Raw genomic sequence first — 6100 nt, 5'->3', positions numbered from 1 at the left:
TATACATTAAGTAAATTCAGTTTCCTTCCATGGAAGACTTAGTAAAAGTAGGTGAACTTGGAAAATGTTTTGGTTAGACTAACGGATCCCAAGTAGTTTGTGTTATGTTGAATATGAACCTTCAGTTGACATAGTGCTTACTTTCTGCTTATTAATGAAGTATTCCAAAGGTCGTTAAAGCGACACTATGTAACTTTTCCCGCTTCGGCCCCCCAACAGGTGGTTTCATTGGAACCACTGCTGGCGCGGCTGTAGTTCCAATGAGACAACCTGTAGTGGGGCCAAATAGGGAAAAGTTAGTATTGCTTTAAAGTACATTCGGACGCACACAAGGCCCCTCTACAAGACAAGACTTAAAAATGACATAATAATGCGGCCGGGTTAGCTCAGTTGGTAGAGCAGGCACACACAGGCACACATAGACCCCTTTCATGTCTAGCTGTCCTATCCATTAAAGGTGGAAATATGTATATATATCATTTTATTTTAATTGTTTTTTTCCCTAAATAATTGTGCAATTAATCAAAACAACTGGGGTTTTTGGAGCCTCTAGAGGTTTGCAGCCCAGGGACAGTTGCTAACTTTGCTTATAATCCAGCTTTTGGTAAAGATCTGGTTTTGCCACCTATTCCAAATGCAGTTAAACCAGAAGACATGTACTTAAAAAGGCTCTTTAACTCAATCTTATTATCACCGTCTCTACCTGTGTAGCAAACAACTAAACCAAAGAGCTTTACATCTGTTTTTTAGGGGCTTTCACCATGCATTCTGGGAAGTGTAGGAAATCACCACCCAATGTAGAGATAAAGTACTTTCAGAGATGAGTGAATGTTATCAATTACGGGAAAAAATAATGGAATGTCACAGAATAATGATGTTTGTGTGGCGTTGATGCAGAGACACATTGAGTGACTGCAGGCTGGTTAGTGCATGTTGAGAGAGCGGCAGAGGGTAAGGTGCCTTTTGGGTCTTTTAAAGTGATTTTACAGTATGAAAAAAGCTTTTGAGGATTCCTAATTCAACACGGGGTGATAAGTCAGTTCAACCCCTTTAATGGTAAATTAGTTTTTCACACACAGATGTCAGCTAGAGGCCGCTTCACAATTACAAGAATAAAAGACAGATAAAATGCAGATGAGAGCAGAAAAAACTGTTAAATACCTAATGAAGGAAAATAGTAGTCACATGGAATTTCTTAAAACTGTGGTTTAAGTCATTAAATAAAAGCTTTGAATTGATGGAAACGAGTGTTCCAAATGTTGGAGGCATAACAAGAGAAGAGACGCTTTAGTTATTGTTGTAGATGGTATAAAGACCAATGGCCTTAGCAGATTTCAGGTAGTCTGATTCTGTTTATCAGCAGGTGTTAAGCCATAACACTTCAAATGACGTGAGAGTCCGGTTGGTCATATGATGAGTGTGTATGTGGGAGAAAGAGTGCATTCGTGGCAATTGTGGTGTGTGTTTATAGGCTGTAAAAAGTTGCCTACCGAAATTCTGCTACAGAAAATACATTTAATCTCTACATCATATCTTTATTCATTTTGATTCAGGAATTAATAATAATATATAATCTGAGGCTTGTACAATACCGTGCTGACATAATCTACAGGGCTTAGTCCTACAGTACTAAAGAATGCAGTTATATTTTTTTACAGAGGAAATGGACAGATTCAGATCTGTTTCCTGGGGTCAGGACAAAGTATCTAAATGTAACAGTTAAGTCGACAAAGAAAGAGAATTCTGTCATTTTTATTTTAAAATTTGATATCAGATCGTTGCCTGTCTTTCACCAATTGAAACCTGTTTTGAGACCAGTGGATGTCTGGAAAAGAGGCTTTATTGGCGGAGAGGCTCTGCTGTGTTTTGGCAGAGAGTCTTCATTAAGGTTCTTAAACTTTCTGCCAAAATGTTTTGGCTTTACTGCAGAAATAAACACATTGTTAGGATATCCATCAGCTTACAAAAATAGCTGAGTTTGTACTCTCTTTACAGCTCCCCCCCCCCCCCCCCCCCCCCCCCCCCCCCCCCCCACCCCACCCCCACCCCCCAGTTTGCACAAGTTGGTAGGGAGGTGAAGTGCTTTTTTCTTAACCTCAGAATATTGATTCAAGGTTTAGAAATGGACATTACTGATGAGTGTTATTTATGTCTAATGCTCACTAGGTGAGACTATGAACAGTCTGGATTGATTTGAAATAAAATGGCATGTTGTCACGTGATGCACTTTGAGTAAAGAAGAGGTGGCCAGTTACTGGAACAAAGTAATTCAGTGTAGTGCACACATATACCCCATGTTGTGAATTATAATCAGGGGCAAACTGAAAAAAAAACATTAGACATGAAAAGAAACATTTACTCCTACAACTTTAGAACTAATGGTACTGTTAGTGTGTATTTAGCAAGACTGGCGACAGTAACAAAGATAATCCCACTTTGCAATGTGTGAAAGTAATTGAACAATCACGCTTGTTACTCATCTCATTAGGAAAACAAAAAGTCATAAGTTGGTGTTTTAAAGGTGCGGTATGAGTTCCTGCATGATCACTTCGGTTCACAAGTAAATTCAAAACAAAACAGAGCAAGCTCGCCCCTCCCCCCATGTTTCCGTAACTGTCATAACTAACCGACTGACTATCACTATGCCCCCAACCCCTCCCCCAACCATCTTGTCTGTGATCAGCTGAAATGGTTTGTTGTGTTTTGTGCCTATCCTGTTCCACTAGGGTTTGTTTGACGGTTACTAGCCCTCAACCGCTGCAACCTGATCTCACAGAATTCAGGGAAATAAACACGCCCCCTTAACTCAAAATCGGTAGCAGTTTTACGGAACTGCCGTAAAATTCTGTGATGGGCCCACGGAATAATTCCCTGAAATTAACACAACGCCTTAAAATTCCATGAAATGAACATGCCCTTAAATTAGGAAAAGGTTGTGGGTGGGCGGGACAACAGCAGGTTGCGTTTAGGCTAAGAAGAACGGGACGGCCGTATACAGCGGACGGGCAGGGTTTAGGAAAAGAAGAACAGGACAGTGGGGTTTAGGGATTGTGACACACGGGACACGATCCCCGGTCTCCGGGGTGATAGTGCTGGGTTGTTTGACCCATCCACCCCCCAACCAACCTCCCAAAGTGGATTTTTGGGCTTTCATACTACTCGCTACCGTTATCGCTCTTAACGCTACGTCCTCTTCTCATGGACTTTACTGTGGCACTGTTTTCCGTGGTGGTGGCACAGAATGTGTGGTAATTCTGTGTGGCCACCACGTAATTCGCCAGTCCGGACCCCTGTGTTGTCCCCCGAGACCTAACTTTTTCACAGTGTATTCAGGGGGCAGGCAGCTAGCAGATCAAGGAGAGATGCCTACAATTTTAGACAAAAAAGAAATTGCGCTGAGAATTTATAATCCACCTTTTTAAAGGGTAAAAAATTACATCTTACATACAAAACATACTTGTTTTATATGAATGCATTTTAGAAATGTAAGTCCTGCATTTAGTTTACCTTTCAACCCAGGAAGTGTGGATCTCTAATACAGTATGTCAATAGGAAGCAGGTTGCGTTGGATGCTTGGTTACATAGCACAGAACTGGGATGCTGGAGGTCTGCATCACACAGGTTTTTAAGCTGAGGCTCCTGAAGCCTACCTGGTTACTATTTGGACCATGGTTTTGGTTAAACGTTGAAAACATCCATGCATCCTGTGTCATGCTTTAGTCAGCTTTGACTTGTTCAATAATCTAACCTTAACCAATGGTTTTGAGTTGGTTCAAGATGTGTGTTGACATTAAATGTTTTGCAAATTCATTATGTATATTTTGCATTGGCATTAACACAAATACAAGAACGGAGTAGCATTACAGTTCTTAAAAATAAATTTTCCAATGTAAATATCAATGTAAATGTTGTGAAAGCCAAAGCAGCCGCTGGATATTAGATACTTTGCAGCATTTACTTCCACGCACCTGTAAATCGAGCTTTCTCTAGTGTTAACAATTACTTCTAACTAACCGCATTACAGATGTCTTTCAAAGGGCACTATCTTCACCTGGTCAAACAAAACCACTAAACACACTGATTTAAGTATTCTGTCAAAACATTTGAAATATGTGGGAGCAGACTTTAAAACATCAGCACAAAACAGAATTTAAAGAACATCCACTTCAAAACTGAACCAAGCGTATCCTAGCATGCCGCCATCTGTACAGAGGCTGTGTTGGCAGGCAGGCGCTGGGGCTTCTTTCACCAGAGACCCAGTGGACTTCATTATACCTCCCTCTCCTCCCTCCGCCTGCACTTCCCCATTCCCTCTCTCACTCTCTCTACACTCCTTTCATCTCCACTGAACTTCTTCCCCTGCACCTCTGTTTTAAATGTTCTGTCCACCATCTTATCTCTCTCTCTCTCCATCTCTCTTTTATCCCCGTCTTTTCTTTACTCTTCTGTCACTCGCAATTTAAGTCAATTTAAATACTCTGGTGGTCTATATATTTTTTTAATCATAGAGTTGTGTACAAAATGGAAAAATGCTATGTCCAAAATACAGAAAGGTGACACATTCAAGGAAGAAAACGGCATCATAAGCCAAGTTTCCCTCCAAATGTTCACACACAATGTTCAAATTCTAACAAATTTTCCGAAAATCAGTTAGAGTGATAAGTGTTTTAACCCTCTGCTGTTATGTAATTATAAAGAGTTGGGACCCATAAAACCCAGTGCATAAAGATATTGTAATTGAAAGAGCGCCAATCAAAACTCAGCTGGTGGAAAAAACATGTTTCCATGTCTTCATTTGTGGAACGTTACAGTTTGCACACATAGCTGATATTTTTGTCTGCCACAATTTTACATCCTGACATTTGATTTAAATTGATGCATGCTCAGAATAAAAATGCACATAAAAACAGGGGGATGGAAATGCAATACGATCTGCAGGTCCGACACATATTAACATTTTATTGTTAAGGTGTTGCCCTCTAGTGGCCGTAGTAATTATGACGGGAGCAAAGTAGTCTGATCTCCGGTTACATGATTGGCCTCAGCGGCGTGACGTGGGGTTGCATTTCTCCAAAAGTTGAGTCGGTGTCAGCTTTTCGCCGCGGGCCCACTACGTTTTTTTATTTACTTATTTTTTGCCTAAACGCACTACCCCCATTCAAAATAAATAGAAAGACCTGCGTTTCGTCGATGGTCAGACGGCCAACGCAGGCTGTGTGAGCGCAGCCTAAGGAGTCAGGTTGAGACGGAGGATGGGTCAAACAAACGCAGGGCTCTCCCAGGAGACCTGGGTTCTTGTCTTGTTTGAAAATTAAAGTAAACGGCAAGTATTTAAAAAAACATTACGGAACAATCTGCATCACGGTCTGTAGTAAGTAACGCAACAAACTGATACTGATTAACCCAAACCAAGAATTTTTTTAAGTAGTTTTGTTGCCTAAACCTAACCACAATTTTAACGACATGTTTTGAACCGCAACCATTTCTTTGGTTTAAAAATGAGGATGGAAAACGCTCCTGAAAACACATCACAACCATTCAGTGACCCCTCAGGTCCTTCATGGAAGCATCTACATCTTTTTCCACTCATTTATTTAGGTTTCTCCTAAATTGGTCCCTCCTGTATCTTCACTTACTCTCTTTCTTGTTTTCACTTGTGTCTCTGTCTCTCTCTCTGTTTAGTTCAATCCAATATGCCTTTTTCCTTTTCCCTCTCCTTTTACTTTATTTCAAATCTGCTTCATTAACTCAAGAAAAGATCTTTTTATTTCAACAAAGCATCATAGAATGAAATAAAGTGTCAGTGTATGCCTTCTCTCTCTCTCTCTCTCTCTCTCTCTCTCTCTCTCTGACCATCTGCCCTGGGCGTTTGCTGTCTGTGTGGGTTTCACACTTTCCCGGCTGGGTTCTGGCCACGCTGCCTGGTATCATGTGAGGGAAAGACAATTGGAGAGAGGTGGACAGTATGTGGCAGAGAGAGAGAGAAGTGATTAAAGACAGACCCCGCCCCCTCTGGGACAGTCAGGAGGAAGAATGTCACCTTGCCTTAGTAACCTGTAACTGTAACCTGCTGTAAACACACTGAGTTGCCCCCCCCCCC

General features: G+C 41.1%; 1 protein-coding gene and 2 long non-coding RNA genes across 26 annotated transcripts in view; 1 reads left to right on the top strand and 2 right to left on the bottom strand.

Moving 5' to 3' along the window:
* Nucleotides 1-2640, bottom strand: part of LOC117934713 — a 14148-nt gene extending 11508 nt beyond the window's left edge. The window contains exon 1 of the long non-coding RNA XR_004654553.1: nucleotides 2559-2640. This is a non-coding gene — a long non-coding RNA (uncharacterized LOC117934713). The remainder of the gene's footprint in view (nucleotides 1-2558) is intronic.
* cacna1ab (calcium channel, voltage-dependent, P/Q type, alpha 1A subunit, b) overlaps nucleotides 1-6100 on the top strand; it is a 140766-nt gene that overhangs the window by 2824 nt on the left and 131842 nt on the right. The gene's annotated exons all lie outside the window — the stretch shown is intronic.
* LOC117934699 lies at nucleotides 2723-3388 on the bottom strand. Its single transcript, XR_004654549.1, has 3 exons — nucleotides 3289-3388; nucleotides 3123-3126; nucleotides 2723-2743 (listed from the first exon to the last, which is right to left on the bottom strand). It is a non-coding gene; the product is annotated as an uncharacterized LOC117934699 (long non-coding RNA).

The sequence above is a fragment of the Etheostoma cragini genome, chromosome 2 (genome assembly GCF_013103735.1).
Source record: "Etheostoma cragini isolate CJK2018 chromosome 2, CSU_Ecrag_1.0, whole genome shotgun sequence".
Lineage (NCBI taxonomy): Eukaryota > Metazoa > Chordata > Actinopteri > Perciformes > Percidae > Etheostoma > Etheostoma cragini.
The sequence above is the reverse complement of the archived record's forward strand: the minus strand, read 5'-3'. Positions and strand labels throughout refer to the sequence as shown.